This window comes from Equus caballus, chromosome 1, assembly GCF_041296265.1.
Source record: "Equus caballus isolate H_3958 breed thoroughbred chromosome 1, TB-T2T, whole genome shotgun sequence".
NCBI classification, from domain to species: Eukaryota; Metazoa; Chordata; class Mammalia; order Perissodactyla; family Equidae; genus Equus; species Equus caballus.
Genome location: NC_091684.1, coordinates 49,113,647 through 49,133,490, shown reverse-complemented (window position 1 = coordinate 49,133,490; position 19,844 = coordinate 49,113,647). Strand labels below are relative to the sequence as shown.

The 19,844-nt window shown below is 38.8% G+C and overlaps 1 protein-coding gene across 3 annotated transcripts in view; it reads right to left on the bottom strand.

Annotated features, from left to right (window-relative positions):
• Positions 1-423: 423 nt before the first annotated feature.
• TFAM (transcription factor A, mitochondrial) overlaps positions 424-19,844 on the bottom strand; it is a 93,355-nt gene continuing 73,934 nt past the window's right edge. For 2 of the 3 annotated variants that reach the window (XR_011437227.1, XR_011437235.1), the window contains exon 10: positions 17,540-17,726. The gene's annotated coding sequence lies outside the window, so the exon portion shown is untranslated. Of the gene's footprint in view, positions 545-782; positions 865-17,539; positions 17,727-19,844 lie in introns of those variants that run through there. The other variant, XR_011437229.1, reaches the window with a different exon arrangement.

The following is a 19,844-nucleotide window of genomic DNA, read 5'->3' as shown; positions in this document are numbered from 1 at the left end:
TTGTTCAAAAATCTAAACCACCCAAACCCCACATATTTGTGATTGAATCCCTCCCTCAAATATGTTTCAGTTACTGCCATATTTTAATTCTAAGCTAAATTCTACCATCAGTTATACAGCTCAGTGTTCCCTGATTATAGCACATACTTGGTGAAAACAAATGGAATCTGTATTTAATTCCTATATTAAAACTGCTTTTGCATAGTATAATTTGCATTTTATAAGGTCAAAGGCAAAACGGCTAAAATAACATTCAAAGGGAGCATGTGATTAGCTAAACTGAAGGGGAAATAGTGTATTGTATTGTATTTTGTGTATCTCAAGGTCAGACATATGAAAGCTTAGCCTATCCTTGGCTGATTTTTTCAGTGCCAACAAATTGAATACAGTAATTGCTCAAACCAACAGTAAAAAAACTTGCTCTTCTTGGCAAAGACCTTTATATTTCTGAATTCTTTCTTCTTTCTTTTGGCGCTGATACCACTGTGGTTTTGTTCTTACTCTTCCACTGTTACAATATCTCTGACGTTTTCAGCTACAATATCTGATCCACAAAAAAAAGGAGATGGAAGGAAGAAGAATCAATGGAGACTATTTATCTGTGTTCACTGTCTACTTGATAGATAAATTCTCATTTTTAAGATTCAAAAGACATTTCCTCCATGCATACTTTCGTAACCATCCCCATTCCAAAGGCAGAATTGCCCACCCTCTAACGTCTTCATGGCACTGTCTACCTGATTATATCATGGTATCTGACAATTCAGTTACTGTGTACTTACCCATCTTCATCTATCAGATCAGACGTCCCTGAGAGCAGAGTCTCTCTCTTTATATTCCCAGCACTTAACACATTTGACACATCTCAGGCACAAAAGAAAGTGAGTGAATTAATGTTCTACTTTAGAACAAAACTGAATAAAAAGTAGAAAAGATAAAACAATCACGTGTTCTGCTCAAGCACAAAATAACCGAGATGATTTCTTTCTTGCTTTTTTCTCAAGTGGCCTGGCTGTTTTGCCACCAAGACATGGTTTTGCATGATTATTTTCATGGACTTTAAAAGGAGAGTCACTCTAAGGAATGAATTAAATAACAGAAGTAGAAAAAGGGAAATAGCCCTTGGTACACGGCAGCTATTCACGTTTTACAGCCATGTGCTACCAGCTTGATGCTGCTTCTAAATACGTCTGAGAACGCGGAGTTGGGTTAAATGTTCAAATTCTTGAGTCAAATAATGCAAACTTTCCACCAACTTATTTAAAAATATTAAATTGATATATGAATTTCTTCAATTTTAAGCTGTTCTACCAAAAGAGTTTTTAAAATAATTTTGGAAACTATTGCTACTAATTTATTGACAAATCAATTGGATTTACGCACTAAGCATAGATTAATGGGGAACCCACTTACCATGAACTTATGCTTACTTACTTAGGCAACTTTCTCTTTCATAGGCTTCTTTGCTTGTGATTATGAATTAATAACTCATAACCAGAGAAACAGGAATGTCGAGATCTCCTCTAGCACTCTGTGACTACAAAATGGGAATCACATTTCTATCTAAGCATTCCCCGTGCTGGATAAACTGTTGTCTCTCAGCTACAAACCCACCCTGTTATATTCTACTCCATGAGGCTGGGACTGGGGCTCTGTAAATGCCATTTCTCTTTTTCACTTTCTGTTAGGTTCTGCAAATGGAAGCTATAGAGGGAGACAAGAACTCTGGAGGAGGAAGAAAGGATTTGCTCCTTCTGTTGTGCCTCCTCTTCCTCTCATTGCTGTCCCAGCAATGTCCTTTCACCCCAGCAGCAAAGTTTACTTCCAGTTTTGAGCTTCTTCCATCACTTCCAGAAGCAGCCTCATACTCAAAGTTCCCAACAGCAGGTGGGGGCACCCCCTCTGTGAAGGTCTTATCCCCAGCTTCTCAGGGCCCTTCCAAGCTTGCAGGTTTTGCTAATCTAACTCTTCTCTTTGTTCCCCCAGCCAGGGAGTCACAGCTGCTCCCCACAAGTATTCATTTGTATTACCATAATGTTCTCTTTTGCTTAACTCCAATACTGTTTAATCAATTTCCTGTATTGTAGTCTCTCTGTTAAAAATAACTAGTGTGTTTTTTGTTCTCTTGACTGGGCTCTGGTGCCTTGTTTGATTGTGGTTGTGAATGTACAATTCCTACATAAGAAAACAAAACTATACGGCACCCTTTCAGATGACTGTGACTGCAAAGGAGCGTCACATTTATATTTAACTAAGCACTTCCTCACCTGCTAAAGCAGGAGCTTAGTTCCACCTCAAAGGCTTCCTCCAAAAGGACATTATATATTGTCACACATCAATCTATTAGCACGATCCATCATAAGACATCCACAGTGTAATGTTCCAGCTCCCACTTATCCAGGTCCACTTCTGTAAAACTGCTTCGAAGACATCTCAATGTTCACGTCTATGCCAAACGTACAGTAACTGGATGGCTCCAAAACTGTCAATTCTTCCAGACTTGCAGTGTCCATAGATAAATAGGAAATGCCAAAACTTCCAAAGAGTGACATGGAACCATGTCTATACTGTATACTGTTAGGTTAAATAAGCAGATTTCGGAACAGTATTTACAGTATTGTGTTATAAATACATGCTATATTTTAAAATCTTTATTGTAAATAGTGGAGGAACAAGAGGTTGGATGTATCTGTGTTGAAGTTAAGAACAGTGATTATCTCTGGATAAATAAGTTCATAAATTAAAAACTTTTCTGCTTATTTGTGTTTTCTATTTTATCTTCTAAGAAAATATAAATTATCTTAAAATTAGGATTTTAAATATATATATATACTGAATTCCAGATGATCACACATTTCTCAAAATCAATTATTATGCATCTTCCTACCAAAGAGAATTAAATTGAACAAAATTTTTCTGCTGAGAAGTAAAAAACAAACCTCTCAAGATATCAATGTCATAATTCCCAAAGAGTGAGAAAACCAGCTCCCTACCCTGTTTTAGAAACTATACAGGGCCGGCCCCGGGGCCGAGTGGTTAAGTTCATGTGCTCCACTTCGGCGGCCCAGGGTTCGGATCCTAGGTGAGGACATGGCACCGCTCATTAGGCCATGTTGAGGCGGCGTCCCACATCCTATAACTAGAAGGACCCACAACTAAAATATACAACTATGTACTGGGGGAATTTGGGGAGGAAAAAAAAAGAAACTATACAGAGGTTAGCTTTCAGATGCTTGGTTTAAAGTTCTGAAATTAGTATCCCAAAGTATAGTCAATTTATTCTGTTAATCGTGTGACTACACTGTTTCATGGAATTAAATATCTGATGCTCACCCTTATGCTTCAATTTTGTTTTTTAATAAAAAGTTTGGATCTATCCATAAAGATAATAAAACTGAAAGTCAAAGAAACTGCTTTTTAAAAATCGGCTAAATTCATTTGTCTGGGAAGCTGTTTACCCAATACATGACTTCTGGTCTGGTTCACCCATTTTTCTGTTTTTGGCATCAACAGAACCCTTTATTGTATACCACATAATTACAACCATTTCTAGCCAGCCAACACATATTATTTGTGCCAAGGGAAAATAGTACCTTGGTTTTTCTGTCATAAATGTAACAAGGTTTTTTGTTACATTTAAGAGATTTTTACCCTAAACTTTCATCTTTTATTTTCTTAGGATTGATACTTTTGCTAATCACTAATTTCAGGGTGGTAAAATTTGCAACATTATCTACTTTTGAAATTTATTTTCTATATGACTTTTGATGGTGAAATGAACCTATCTGTAAGTATGTCCCTACTTTAAGACAAACTATCACTTGGAAATTAAAATTTGCAAGACGTAAATTGGGGGAGGAGGTTGATTATTGTAATTCAAAAGAGATGCCCGCATATCATGAACGTATTGACAGAGAAGAAGGAGAAGGTGTTGATAGGTGCAAATTAGGAGAAGGGAAGAAATACTTGAACCTTAAGTGTAGTGTCTTTAGAAAAGTAAAAAGCTAACGGAAATTATAAGTCTATGAAAAGGCAATATGATATAGATTCCATTTATTAAAAAATTAGTGAATAGCAGAATTTTTAGGAACAGATATAATAAGGAAATCGACTCTCTCCTGTAGTGGAAATCTGCCCTTCATTTAATAACACATTGAACAAATTGAGCGTCTGCCTTGCTTCAAGGCGCTTTACAAAATAGTCACTGATGATGAGCATGGGGCTATGGCCTAGCAGGCCTTAAAATGAAAAATCAGGAATCTACTAGCATCATACAAAAGAAATGTATCAAACCATTTAAAATTATTGGTGGCATCAGTGATACCCAAGTTTTATGGTTCTTAGGCAAAGCTAACACTGGGGGTGGTGGGGCTTTGATGGGTCCAGGAGGGTCTGCTGGGAGCCAACAGAATCTACTGTTTCTATGTGAGTCATCTTTTGTTTTTCCAGAGACATATCAAATGTCAGGAGAGCATCCCCAGATGTGGGGTCTAGCAAGTAGCATGGAATTTTACTATGCATATTGAATGCTCATACTCAGAAGTTGTCCCATTGCCAAATGGCCCAATCTATCTGCAATTTGGCAGGGAGAATTTGCACCAACTGTGAAGAAAAACTTGGAATCACTGAAATAAAAAAGAAAATTGCCATTGAGTTTGAAAATAATGAGTTGAAAAACCAAGTGATCACTAAATGGCAATGTTTATTTCTTAATTAAATGGTATCTGTATCAATCTTAATGTGATTTTAATGTAATTAATAGAAGACATTTATTGATAGTTTATAATGTGCCAGTCACTGTTCTGAACGCTTTATATTTATTGCCTGATTTATTGCTCACAACAATCTTTTGAAATAGGTTCTTTTATCATGGCCCCCTTATAAATGAGAAACCTGAAACAGAGAAAAGGGAAGCAATTTAACCAACCACACACGGGTAATAGGCCTCAAAGCCTACCCACTAAACAAGCAGCCTTAATAATTAGTTTGAATGCCCTGTGTTTCCACGCCATGGATGCTTTAAAGTTCAGCCATTTTTTAAAAAACTTGATTCAAGGGTTTTTTCCCCAGAACTTTAACAGATCCTATCTGCCAATTTTCCAGTTGATGAGTTTCTATATATAGGCCTTATCTTATGTGTACCTCTCACATAGTTTGAAAAGTTTACTCTTCTAAGCAAGTACAAAAGTAGCTATTTTCAAGACTGATTTGAGAAGAATTTTTTTCCATAAGCTACTTTTTGAGCAGATCATGAGATTCTCAAAATAGAATAAAAATAGCAAAGTTCAAACCCATTTTGGTAACAGGAGCTAGAAGTATGCATAACAGAGGATGGTTTAGCTTTTCCTCTATGTACACTTCAAAAACATCTGAAAAGATTTAACCTTCTCAAAAAAATACTCACCTTTGGGCTGAAACCAAGTAGAAAGAGCTTCAGTTCCAAAGGAAGCATTCTTTTTAAAAAATTCTGAGTGAATTAGACAAGGCAATTGCCTGGAATTTGGTTGCATACAAAGCTACATTTTGTGCCCACACGTGCTCTAGTGTTGATTTCCTGCTCAGTCAGCACTGATAGTTATTATTCTATAAAATAAATGTTTGCTTCTCAGGGCTATAAATCCTGAGACCACCTCGGAATCTTTAATGGACTTCATCTCTTACAGCAGAAAGGAATACAGTCCTTTTTCTTTCGGTGCAGGGTTTAAGGGGTGGTGGAAGAAAGATATTGCAATATTTTCCCATCTTCCAACCGAACCCCATATCTAGTGGCAGCTTTATTATATCCTCTATGGGAAGCAATCGATACCCTGTCGATAATATATGCCATATATCCTTGTTTTAAAATCTCACCAGTTCAATAATAGTTTTTGTCTGTGGGGGAGGAAGAAGAAGAAATACTCCAACATAAATCATCAAATGAACACTCTGTGAAGCATGACTAGATATCAGACATATTAAATTATGAAAAAAATATGTCTTAGCATGGAAGAGATTTAAGTAACTTGTTGAATTGAATTAAACTGAAATAAAAGCCATTCAAAGAAGAATTAGATCTAGAAGATACTAAGCCCCACTTTTTTCTCTTAAGTTATATAAAAGATGGCAGCCATCGCTGCCACAGCTTTTTCTAAGAGAATCTACTCCCACCCCAGCCCCTACTGCATCCCTCATCACAATTGATTGGACGGTGAATGGATATTTGACACAATCTGGGCCAATCAGATCTTTCCATCCTGGAAATTTGAAATTAGGATACTGAAAGACTGGCTCAATTAGCTGGGGAAGCCACGTTTCAAGACATTAAAATCTGGATCAGTGTCTCATGGCCAAAGTCATCACATGTAAGTCAAAGTTGTAGGGGAGCGGGGATAGCCAGTGTGCAGAGAGAAGCACAAGAATGCGAACCATGCTGCCGTTGGAAGTCAGTGGAATAGCCTCAGTTTCCAGGTTTTCACTTTCGTTGCCTGTTCAACTCAGCTGTTCTTAATTTGCTGCCCCTTGCTAGTTTTAGAAAAATCAATTCTTTTTTTCTAAAATGACTGGACATTTTTTTTTAACAAACGTCCCATTTTCCATTCTCAAGCCATTACTTGTTGCCTTCCTGGCAGCCACAATGTAATGGTCATGCATCCAGGTGCTATCCGCTACAATATTACATAGCAGGATCCAAACAACCAAGCAAAGGTGAGCGACGCCCAAGGTTTTATCATCTAAGCCAGAGCTGGGTCCTAAGCCAGCTTTTCTTTACCACCTAATGAAGTGAAATCCTCTCCAAATCTGGTCCTGTTCTGCATGCTTCTGACAATAAGCTACATTCGCTTGGAAGGAAATATTGACTGTTCCCAAATTATCTTCCCAAAGTTTGTCAGTACACATTTTCTTTCCGAAATAATATTTTTAACGTTGGCTGAGTTTCAAGATTAGGCCTGTTTTACCTATCATGAATCTGAAACCCACTTTGTTTATTAAGAAAACAGTGCAATACAATACTGTAGTAATGATAGTTATTAAACAAAACAGTAAGTTGAATAAGAACTCTTTTTATGTATTTTGAATGTTGGGTTTGAGGAAGAGCAGATTTTATCGGAGGTTTTGTGCTGATTCCTAGGAGCAAGTCTGGATATTTTCAAAGGCTTTTCAGAGTTTCAGGAAACCAGCTCTTCTCCATTATGCTTAATTACACCCCAAAAGTTAACACCACCAGAAAGAAACAACGTGAACCAAGATGCCGTAAACTGTTCTCAGTGGTTGCCTCTTGTGGGGGAGGCTACATGAGACTTTCTCTTTCTTCTTCATACATTTTAATATTGTTCAAACTTTTTAAGCCACCATGTATTAGTTTTATAATCTGAATAAAAGCAATAAAAATATAAAAACCTTTGTAGCCTCCTTTTCCTGCATACTGTTGTCTTATCACAGTGTCCTGTACTTATTATTTGTGATCAGAGTCATTTTGAGATTCACAGATAGAAGAAAGATGCACTTTATTGTGCAGAGGTGGAAAGAGAGAGAGAGAGCTAAAGAAGATTTGAGACAGCTGGCAGATTCATCTGAGGTGGAAATATCCAAGTTGTGTTCTGGCTGGGGTGCCATCACTGGGAGAAAGGAAGAAGGTGATAGAAAAAAAGGAAAATTCTCTGCCTTCAAATATCTAGGATGGTTTTCCGGAACAGAAGAGCTGGATGAGAGTGTCCTCCAGGAAGACAAGAGGTAGAACCAATGTACACAAGGCTGGGATTGCCACAAAGTGGGCATTTAGAACCAGAGGAAATACCTATGCAGACAATAGGATCAGCCTTAAATATGAAAATAGGAGAGAAAGTGGATTTGAAGACACTCTTCCCTACTCCACATCAATTTACCCCATGAAATGACTTTGCTCAACTTCTTTCAATGTAAGAAGGGTCTTTATGCTCTGCAAGAATAAATTGAAGAATGCAAACGCTCTTGGGAGAGTAACTGAAAATCATACAAATACCAGTAATTAATATTAAAAATTATATATTTATAGAGAATATATTTGCCGTAAGGGTGAAAAAACTGTAATATAGTGCTTGATGAAGGGAGGAGGGGCTACCACAAGAAAATGATAAAAATAGCTGTAATTTCTTGACTACTTGTTATGTGTCTGACAATGAAAAGACTTTGTGTGCATTATTCCATTTAATCTTCTCAATATCCCTGTGTTTGATGAGCAAACTGTGGTTCAAGATTCCCAAGGCCATGAGGCTAAAAAGACAGCACTAAGACTCAAAGAAGAGAGTCATGGGAAAAGAGATCCCGAGGGCACTATGCAGCTATGTCCCAATTTGACCTGAGGATGGTCAGGATATCATTTAATTTGAGAAAGAGAAAATTGTGGGGAAGCAAGGTTACAATATCAATTGTAGTAAGGGTGCTGAAAATGAGGTGGGACAATTTTAGGACCCGCAGGAGGGAAAAGGGTGACCATTCTGCCTCGTCCAGGCCCACCTGAACCCAAGGCTACCCTCAAGTACCAAGTGCAACTCTCACTTGTTCCCACAAGTGTAGGGAGAGAACACAGAACAACAGGTGTCTCTTCTGTGACCAAGAAGGCAGGAGACACCCTCCTTGTTCAAGGGGATAACTAAATTCACTATCTTATCATGCCTCACAGCCATTTCATGTGAAAGAAAGAGAGAGAAAGATGTCCAGGCAGCAACATTGAACCACACTAATGCTTACTGACTGCCCCAGGCCATGGTCAGTGTCTCCATCCTCCCTCCCATTCTGTGGCTTGGAGTTGTCATGGGGCACTTTTTCACAGGGCACAGCCCTTGTCATTTTTGGTCCTTCCAGCTCCAAACACATCCTATTGCTTCAGGCTCTCAACCCACTGTAACTTGTAAGTCATTTTTGGGAAATGATGACACATAGATATGCTCTGGATGCTCACTCAGACCCACTACTCCTCAAACACATGTGATGGGGACAAACACCTCAGTCCCATTTCCTCATCAGTAGAACGAAGACATTGGGCTCAGTGATCTCTAAGATCCTTTCTAAAAAAAAGAAAAGAAAAAAATGAATAAGTGAAAACCTTTCTAAAAAAAAGAAAAGAAAAAAATGAATAAGTGAAAAGTAAGAGAACAGTAACTATTAAGGAAAATCGAATAAGTAGTCAATATATATTCTTTCAGACATTTCCTGCGATGAGAAAGTATTCTCTCTCTCTCACACACACACACCAAGTTGAAGATATCATAGATTTTAATATGCACCGTTTCTTTATGTACCACTAAGAAAGGAGAAAAATGCTACCAACTAAACCATGACACATCATTGATTGTAAGATGCATCCCAGTTTCAGAGATGTTAAACTGCAAAACAATATGGGTCCTAGAATCGATGAAACGCAGTGTGTTTGTGTGCGTGTGCATTTGTGTGTGCGGGGGCGGGGGTTGAGAGACTCTCACTTCTTACAGTAAGTGCTGACACATTATTGGCATTTGCTACAACATACCTGTATGACTCTATTGCATAGTACAAAGTTCATTCTCATCTCTCTATTTTATTTATCCCACTTTCCATCTATTGATGGCTCTTCACACCTCCACTCCAGGCTCCCCGAAGCCTCAAGCTCCCACCTCATTCCCAAATGTCCCTGAAACTTCCTAGAAGCATCTCTTACTCCTAACCATGGTAATTTTGACTTTTCTAGCTCTTCCGTCCCTTCAAAAATAATTCAGTGCTACATCTCATTCTCTTAGGCCTTGCTAAATGTTGGAATAAAATTTATGAAGTAATTATAACTAGAGTTTTCATAGTGGGCAATTAAATTTTCAGATGTCAGATTTTCATCTTAATGTAGGCTTTCTTACAAAAGAAACCAATGTGCATTTATTGAGGAATAAAGAGGGTGGTATATGGAGAGGAAGAGTTTTGTTCCCTTCAAATCCTACTGCTTTGATCACTATTTATTGCCTCAAATATGTAAGTGTGGGTGGCCCAGCTGCCTTCTTACCACAGGGGTTACCAAAAGTCTGGGGAGAAACCTCACTTTCCTTTGTCTCTTGCAGGAATGCAGAGGCAAGTCTCAGAAATAAAGTAAATCTAAACAGCTACTATGACCACCACAGACGCACTGTGGGCTCACGCTCCTCCTCCCCCTCTTTTCCATCCTCCTTCACCTCCTCCTCTTGCTTCCCCCTTTGACTTGGCTCCTCAGAATGAAAGTAATTCCCTTTCTCCAGGATCTGTAGAGGAACCCTATGCTTACACTTTGAATACTAATCACATTTCAAGTTGTAACCTAATTTTGGACCCTTATTTATTTTTATTTCTATATTATTTTGCTGTAATAGATACAACTTGGAAAGGCATTTTACATTTTCTTTAAATAAGAAAAGTGTTAATTAATGAGCACTTTACACCTTTTTAGCACTTTTCTCCATTTAGAAAGTGCTTTTGTTGGTACCCAAACACACCACTCCTGGGAAAAAAATTTGATAAGATTTCTATGGTGGGCAATAAGTCAATATGCATCAAAAACCTTAATATTGCTCTTGAGCATTAAACCCAGAAATTTCACATCTAAGAAATTATTTTAAGGAGAAAATTTGAGATAGATACAAAAACTAACATTTAAGGCTATTCATTAAGTGCATTTTATAATTCAATCAATGTGAATTTGGTTAGATAAATGCTAGTGAATCCAAATGACGGACTCATTGGCAGCCATTATATGTCATATTGTTCAAGAATATTATTGACATAGGGATGTTCATAATAAGTTGCTAACCCAAAAACACATGCTACAAACAAAATGTTCACTGTTACACCACTTTCACATGGTGTAAAGTTTAACATGTTTGGAGTCAAAGACATCTTGGTTCAAACTTTGATTCCCACACCCAGTTCTGTTACTTGCTCCTTAAACAAATGTGAGTAGGTTATTCAGCCTTACAGAGCGTCAGTTTCCTCATACATCATTTAGAAACAATAATATCCACCTCTTAGGGTTTTTGTGAGGGTTTCTTTAAATAACATATGCAGAACCCTAAGTACATGGCCCGCCACATAATAAGTGCTCCATAAATCATTCTCTACAATGAAAATGGGTGTCATTTGGGGTTTTTGATTACAGGTAACAGAAATAAATTTTGGCCAACTTAAAGGAAGAGGAATTTATTGAAAATAATGAAGGAAGGTTGGAGAAGCAGGCTTGGAAATAGGCAGAAATCAATTCAGCTTCAGGGGCTAGAGAGCAGGAATTGTCAGATTGGTCTCGTAGTGGAGTCTGGTAAGGATGTTGCTGCCAGCAAAAAAGAATGCCAACCCCTTCACTCACCAATTTCACACGCTCAAAAGTCAAAGTCCCAGCAGAGAGCTTCCAAGGGCTGAGCTGAAGCCACTGCCCACCTTCTGGCTACAGGAGGCAGGAAAGGGACAGTCTGGGCCTTAGGGGCACAGGCAGCTGGATTTTCCATCACAGCAAGATTACACACAATGGTGGTAGGTTGACTCTCCCAAAGGAAATCAGGGTCCTGTACTGAAGGATGGTGCGTGCTGCTGCGTGGCCATAAAATGGTAAATGTTCTTGTATCACCTAAGCACGAGGTGATTTTAAAATGGGAAAAATATAAATCAAATATTTATTTTAAAAAGAAAATAAAAGAAAGCTCTTCCATGTACATGTGACCATCAAAAAGTCCTGTGAGGAAAGCAGGAAAGAATTATTTTCATTTAATAAAGAGAAAGCAAGACTCAGGGATGATAAAGGACTCGCCCAAGGACTCTGCGCTTGATTTGGGGAAGAGCTGAAACAGAGTCCTGATTCACGGTCTAAGACTCTTCCCCAGGTAGCCAGAGACACTGTCAAACATTTCCCAGCCTTCCCTGCTTCCCAACCCTAAACTTCAAAGGACACAGATCACCAGTTGGTGGCATTTCCTGTTCATATGACTTGCTGGTCCCCCTGCTGCTTGGAGTTCAGGCCCTGAGCCGGAGTCACTGCTGGAAACAGCGCAGTTGCCGCGGCTGAGGGTGGCTGGGAGACCTGGCAGCCGGCCTCCTTCACACTCGCAGAGGGAGAGGGTGCAGACCCGAGGGCTGAGAAACCACTGCAGAAAGGAGTCAGGCTGGAGGAAGACAAAAGGCAGGAGCCAACCTGGAGAGGAAGCGGTATGGAGAGCAGGCGGTGGGGAGACAGAAGGAATGATTTTTTTTTTTAAGCCAAAGAATTAGGAAAACTGTTAAATCAGCCAGGAAGGGGCCCAGTGATTACCAAGATCTCCTGCACCTGGGTGTAGAGAAAAACGTTAAAGCCTCACAAAACTGCCATCCGCCTCTCTGGAACGAATCACCTTTCATGCTTTCCCACATATTTGACATCGAAGTTACTGAGCACTGTTCTCTGCTTTTTCTCTCTCCTCACTGCTTATAGAAGAGCCCACCACCAGAAAGACAGAACCAACTGCAAACTCCCCGACTCCACAAGTTACGATGACAGCTGAAGAGTTCTTGAAAGATCCTATTTAGGAGTCATCTTACCTAATATATGCATTTTTCACTTAGAGAAACTGAGGCACAGAATTACAAATATGGCCACAACTATTTATTTACTTTTAAACGCTTAAAAGATGACTATCTAGACCAGGAATTGGCAAACTTTTTCTGTGAATGGCCATCTGGTAACTATTTTTGACTTTGAGGGCCTATGGTCTCTGCCACACCTACTCAGCTCTGCCATTGCAGAGCAATAGTGGCCATACACAATAAAGAAATAGGTATGGCTGTGTTCCAATAAAACTTCATTGACAAAAACAGGGTGTGGACCAGACTTGACCAGTAGGCTATAGTTTGTCGACACCTGATCTAGACCTAGTTATTTATTAAATTTCATGTGAACATCCCAGAAAGACATATGAACAAATGGTAGACATAAATTAAATTCTCATAGGAGTGATAATAATAATGGCTGCAATTTCTGAAGCACTTCCTTTGGGGCTTTCCACATTTAATTGCTCCACGAGTCCTATGAGATGGATACTATTGTGCTCTCCATTTTTTCACGTAAGAAAATGAAAGCACCTGCAGGTCAAATATCCTACCAACGGTCATACAACTAGAAGGTGGCAGTGTCAGTGCTTGAACCCAGATCTGTCTCACTTCAGGATTCAAGTGCCTAACAACTATACTAGATGAAAGAGTACAAATACCTGGAAGGCAGAAGAGAATCCTATGTCAGATTTCTCACAAAGCATTGAATGTTCTCATGTTATTCTGAAGGAGACTTCCAGCAGTTTAAATATTTAATAATGCATCCATATCAGCAACTTGGACGAAGCACGTGTCTGTATCTCTCCCTTTCTTCCTCTTTCTCCCTGACACATTCATTTTGTTACCTCTTTCTCACGATCTGTCTGTTGGGCTCTCTCTAGCACACATTCTAAGATTTAAGGAAGGATATTAGCTGGAGCCCACCCACCTCAGTCACTGGAACGTGAAAGGTCTCTAACACTGAGAGGAAGTCAAGCCTGAAGGGGAGAAGAGGACAGCTCTTGATGATTATCCTAAATTTTTGAGGCCAAACCAGGGAAGACTTGAGGAAATGACTCACTGAACCCAGGAGAAAGAAAAACAGCCGAGTGATGGCAGGAGAAAATGAGGATAATATAGCCTTACTGTTAAAGTGAGGGTTAGAAGTCCACAGAGACCCAGAAAGGAAACACTGAAATGGCTGAGTTACATTCCTGAAACTAACATGCAATATTGTTTTATCAGGCTTACTGCTGTTTGGGCCAAGAATGAGGCAGGAACAGATTTCTTCTTAACAAAGACATCATCTCATGTTCTTTACTGTCCCCAGATTGTCTCCTCTGCTGGAGCCCTAAGAGGAAGCCACAGCCATCTCTGTCCCTTCTATTCTGGAATCACAAAATTGGCTGTTTCTGACTCAGATGCTGAGATTGGTGTGACACATAGATGTACTACACTGCAGCCATTAAAAATCTCCTAACCTCTGTACTGAGCCCTAGAAAGGACTTGGAGCCATCAACACTCCAGCTAAAAAGCAGCCTGATAGGAAAAGTTGATGGATGTTTTCAAGCATGAATACAGTTGGCTTTCACTTAGTAGAATATTAGAAACAAAAACAAAACTGTGAGGTAAGTAAACTTTGTCCTTGGCCTTTTCCTAAGCATCTATCAAATTGTCACTGAATTAACTTTCTTAATGCAAAGCTCTGATCATGTCACTCCTGTATGCGCAAACCTGCAAAGTTAACACACAGCATTGGCAATGGGGCTGTGAAACAGGCACTTTCAAATGTTGTGGGGGGAAGTGTAAATTGGTACAGTCTCTAAGGAGAAGATTTTGGCAATGTCTCCAAAAATTAAGAATGCACATATCTTTGATCGAAGAATTTACCCTACAGCTGTGCTTGCTTTTGTATGAAATGAAGTATGTATAAGATTATTGGTTGCAATATTATTAGTAAGAATAACAGATTAGATACATTTCTGCTCCTGGATACAATGTAGGAGTTCACAGCAGGTCAAAGCTCTTGCTGCAACAACTAAAAACAAATGGATAAACTGAAAGAAACATGTTAAAGAAATCAAAGAGCTGTGGAGAATTAGATGTACCAGAAGTCCAGAAGGAAAAGCCCTTCTTAGGGCTGGGAAGACATAGACACACAGGCTTTCAATCAAAAGCCTGGAAAAACCATGTCTAAAGACAAGGACAAACCTGGGGTGGACAGGATCTTGCTAAAATTGTAAATCCAGCCCTACCTGAACTCAGTCTATGACTGAACTGAGGTAATTCACCTTGGGCTCTATCTGCCTAACAAAAAAAAAAAAAAAAAAAAAAAAAAAAAATCCCTCTCTGGTGAAAGATATCATAAATGTCCATTCTTTTATACACAATGCCCAGGATACAGTCAAAATGTTTTATTCATTCATAGAAGCAGGAATGGTGATCAACAATCACAAAGTAGAATAAAATAAACACAAACTCACAGAGGATTGGGATAATGAAGCTGCAATAAAAGCACAATACAATAATTATGCCTAATATATTAAAGAAAACAGAAAAAAATGATAAAGGATTAAACTGAGAATCAGAATCTACAAAATAAAACAAATTGATATTTTAGAACTGAAAAATACAATTTCTGTATTTAAAACTGATTGAGTTGAGTGTCCAAATGCATTACTGAGATGACCCAGAGTAGTAATTATGGAAAGACTGGCAGTGGTGGTAATTATGGGAAGACTGGAGCAGGGGTAGTAACAGGAGGTGTCTAGTAATAGTAATAGCAATTGTGGCTAAAAGATACTAAGCACTTACCTGTGGTACTCTGCAAAAAACTTTGCACATGCAATTTCACAGCACAGTTTTGTAGATGAGGAAACAGAAGTGTAGACATGAAGTAAAAGAGTGAAAGCACAGTGAGATGGAGTATCAAGTGGGATTATCTGGAGAACAGCTTTCTTCCCAGCCTACTGGCTGGTTGTGATTCTCATGCTCTGGGATAGAATGGGACTAAAACAATTGTCATTTTTTTCCCAACAAAAAGATCCTGCCAAGACAGGGGGTCAGCTTTCTGCTTCTCCCACCAGGACCTGCCTTTTTCAACAATTAGACCATAGATCCATCCATCATCTCTACTTGCCGAAGGCCCTCAGCACCTTCTGAAACATACACACCCACTCAGCCATGAGGGGTGAGTAGGTACAGAGCGCATGGGAGAGCTCCCAGTTTAATAGAAGGGACGTCTCAATGAGATGGCCAGTCTTCAAGCTCATATAACAAAAATCTTCAAAGAGAACATGGAAATTCACCTTGTTCACTTACTGATACACGACCCTGAAAGGATTACTATCCAGTGTTTAGCAATATGCCCATAAACCCTTGCTAATTTCAAATAACCATTTTCCATTGATCTCCTGGAAGTTGAAAGAAAAAATCACATGCAAGTGAACTGAAAAAACAAACAGATGAGCACCACTTGTTTCTACACTTTCTCCATTCTAATGAGGCATTGGTCCAAGAAACCACATTCCTGCCCTTAGAAATCAGCTGCCAACATGAATGTGATTCTTCAGCTATGAGAAAATGTCTTTTGAAGGGTACAGGTTGGTTAATATTGGAAATTCTTATGTACTTTGGGAGATAACAGTATTTGCTCTGATAAGGACCAGTACTTTTTTGCATTGATAAGGACCAGTGCTTTTTTTCTTCCTTTTTATCTGGACTTGTCAAGATTCAGTCATGTCATTTTGCATTTTTCCTTTTTCTCCCTCTTGCCTTTGACCTCTTTGGGAGTAATTCCAGTTACGTGTTTTCCTGATACAGTGGTAGATATAATCCAGTATTGACGTTCCCTATGTTAAATTAAATCTTGAGACTTAGAAAAAGTTCTCATTTAGGAACAGTAAACAAAAGTTACAATGTGGAGCAGCTACAAAGCAAGAATACACTAAGTGTCAATGCAAGTGTTCAGCTTGATGACTTTGAAATCTCTTATTGTAAATCAATTCACTGGTGTTAAGGTTTACACTTCAAATAGAAAGAAGATGGGTGGATAGAAAGAAAGAAGAGAGAGAAGGGAGGGAGGGAGAGAGGAAGGAAAGAAGAAAGGGAGGGAGGGAGGGAAGGGAGGGAGGGAGAGAGAAGGGGAGGGAGGGAAAGAAGATTAGGGAGGAACAGAAAGAAAGAGAGAAAAAGAGGGAGGGAGGAAGTAGGGGAGCGAGGGAGGAAGAAATTCAAGTTGGGATTCAGATACTTGGCAGAGTAAGTCAATTTTGAATGGCAAAAAGAAAATAAAGCCAACTCTGGAATTTCCAGCTACCTACTGGTTACTGTTTGGAGAGAATTGCTGGCTGACAGATGGAAATTTACTCTCAGCGAAAGGTCTTACTCTGTGAATTCAGTGAGCTTAATACTTAAGATATAGACAGTTCTCAGTAAATGTTTGGTAAATAAATAAATGAACAGGTAAATGTACCAGTTTCTTTTTGTATGTTAGTATAACTGAGAAATCCAAAATCACGTAGAAAATCTTAGGTGCCTAAAGCATATTAGATGGAAAATGTAAGAAAGATGACCAATGAGGACCTAAAAGATCTGGATGCTGGTTTGGGGCTTGCTTTGTCATTTCACTTCCTGGGTCTCTAGATTGCAGAAAGCAGGAACTCATCTATATTGTTTTCTGCTGTGCCTTTGATGCCTAGCTCAGCATCTAATACAAACTAGATAATCAATATTTACATGTCACTTCCTCATCTGTAAAACTTAGTCTCCCCACATGAAAAGTGAGGAGGTTGGCACCAAGGCTTTCTGAGTGCTCCTCCCAATTCTACGTCACTGTGAGAGAGGATATCTCCTCCCAGTCCTCATTTCGTCTCCCACTTGTTAACTTCCACTGCCCAAGTTGTATGGGAAGGCAAATACAGGTGGGTGAGGTTCCAACATCCTTCCTCTAATGTTACACCATCATCCCTCTGAGCTCTTATTTCCACAAGAAAAACCACAAAAATGCAATCTTAATTGAAAACAGTGAATCAATCAATTACTTCATTGTCTATTTTATAAAATGAGTTCCAGAATCACCACAGACCTCCCAATCTCCCAACCTCAGCAGCCGAAGATTCCCAAAACTTTCATATTAGGTGGTTCCAGCTACTCTTCCCTATTGAAGAAGCCAAGTGACATTCTTTCTCCCTGTCTTCTGAGGGAGCTTAACAGCAATAAACAGCCTGGAAAAAAACAGCAGCGACAATGATCCATGTACGAGAGGAGGGTGTCCTTGAAAGAGACTAATTCTCCACACTCCTAATGTGAGGCTTTCCCCCTCCTTTCATAACACATCCCCCAGCAAGAAAAATAGTAGCAAACTCTGAAGCATGGGCAAGAAAACCTGTGAAATTGACAGCAGAGATTCCTGTTCCTCCAGAGAGGGAGGGGACCCACCCACTCAGAAGACCCACGTTTCTCCTCTTTTGGGGACTCCTTTCCTGAGAAGGGATGGCTCCAGCAGTGGCTCACCCTAGGTGATTATGGGGTAATTTATAGTATCCTAAGGAGGGTCCTAGTTCAGCGAGCCAAGAACTCCGATTTGATCTCTGACAGACTGTGTGACTTTGGAAAATTCACTTTTCTCTCTGAGCTTCAGATTCCTCAATTTTTAAAACTTCTTTGTCCTTTTAAGTAGTTATGACATTCCTTTTTAAAAAATACTTATGTTGTATACCTGAAACTAAAATAATGTTATATTTCAATTATTCCTCGATGAAAAAGTACTTTTCTTACTCTAAAAATGATATATAATATTGTAGACATTTTTAAAAATACAGATAAAAAATAATTATTCATAATCCTACCCCCAACTGTAATCATTGTTAATATTTTTGTGTATTTCTTTTGGCGGGACTACTTGGGATTTTAGTATCACTGAATGTATATCTCCCGGTGTGGGTTGCTCCTACCATGCCTTTCTGAGGCTTGCACTTGTGCCAACAACACTATCCATATACTAGGCAGTTTGATAACTAACTCCCTGTAGACTGGGACATAGTCTTCTTTTTTTTTTCAATTGAGGTTGTAATAGTTTATAACATTGTGAAATTCCAGTTGTATGTTTTTATTTGTCAGTCACCCTATAAATGTGCCCCTCAAGGCTTGTGCCCACCCCAAACCCCTTCCTCTGGTAACCAATAAATTATTCTCTTTGTGTGTTAGTTTATCTTCCACATACGAGTGAATCATACAGTGTCTCTCTTTCTCTGTCTGGCTTATTTCACTTAAAATAATACCCTCAAGGTCCATTCACGCTGTTGCAAATGGGATGATTTTTGTCTTTTTTATGACTGAGTAGTATTCCACATCTTCTTTATTCATTCATCCGTTGATGGGCACTTGGGTTGCTTCCACTTCTTAGCTATTGTGAATAATGCTGCAATGAATACAGGCGTGCATAAGACTCTTTGAATTGTTGATTTCAAGTTCTTTGGATAAATACCCAGTAGTGGAATAGCTGGGTCATATGGTATTTCTGTTTTTAATTTTTTGAGAAATCTCCATGCTGTTTTCCATAGTGGCTGCACCAGTTTGCATTCCCACCAGCAGTGTATGAGGGTTCCCTTTTCTCCACAACCTCTCCAACATTTGTTGTTTTTTGTCTTGGTGATTATCGCCATTCTAATGAGTGTAAGATGATATCTTAGTGTAGTTTTGATTTGCATTTCATTGATGATTAGTGATGTTGAACATCTTTTCACGTGCCTATTGGCCATCTGTGTATCTTCTTTGGAAAAATGTCTGTTCATATCCTCTGCCCATTTTTTGATCAGGTTGTCTGTTTTTTTGTTGTTGAGTTGTGTGAGTTCTTTATATATTATGGAGATTAATCCCTTTTTGAATATATGATTTGCAAATATTTTCTCCTAGTTGGTGGGTTGTCTTTTTGTTTAGTTCCTGGTTTCCTTTGCCTCTTTACTCTGATGAAGTCCCACTTGCTTATTTTTTCTTTTGTTTCTCTTGTGCAAGTAGACACGGTATTCAAAAAGATCCTTCTAAGACCAATGTGTGACATAGTCTTTTGAATGCCCTTGGTGATATGTCATCTGAGACTGGTTGTAAATATTGGAAAGGTCACTTGAATACAAATCTGCATGATGAGAAGGATGATCAAGCTGGCTACCTCCATTTGGTGTTGCTTATTATTATTATCATCATCATCATCCTCACTATAAAGTTTAAAGACTGTTTTTCATCTTTCTCTGGAGTTTCCAAAATTTCTGATGCTTACATGTACAGGAGAAGAATAAATTTCATTATTTTAAAGCAATATTTCCCAAAATGTGTTCTGTGGCACT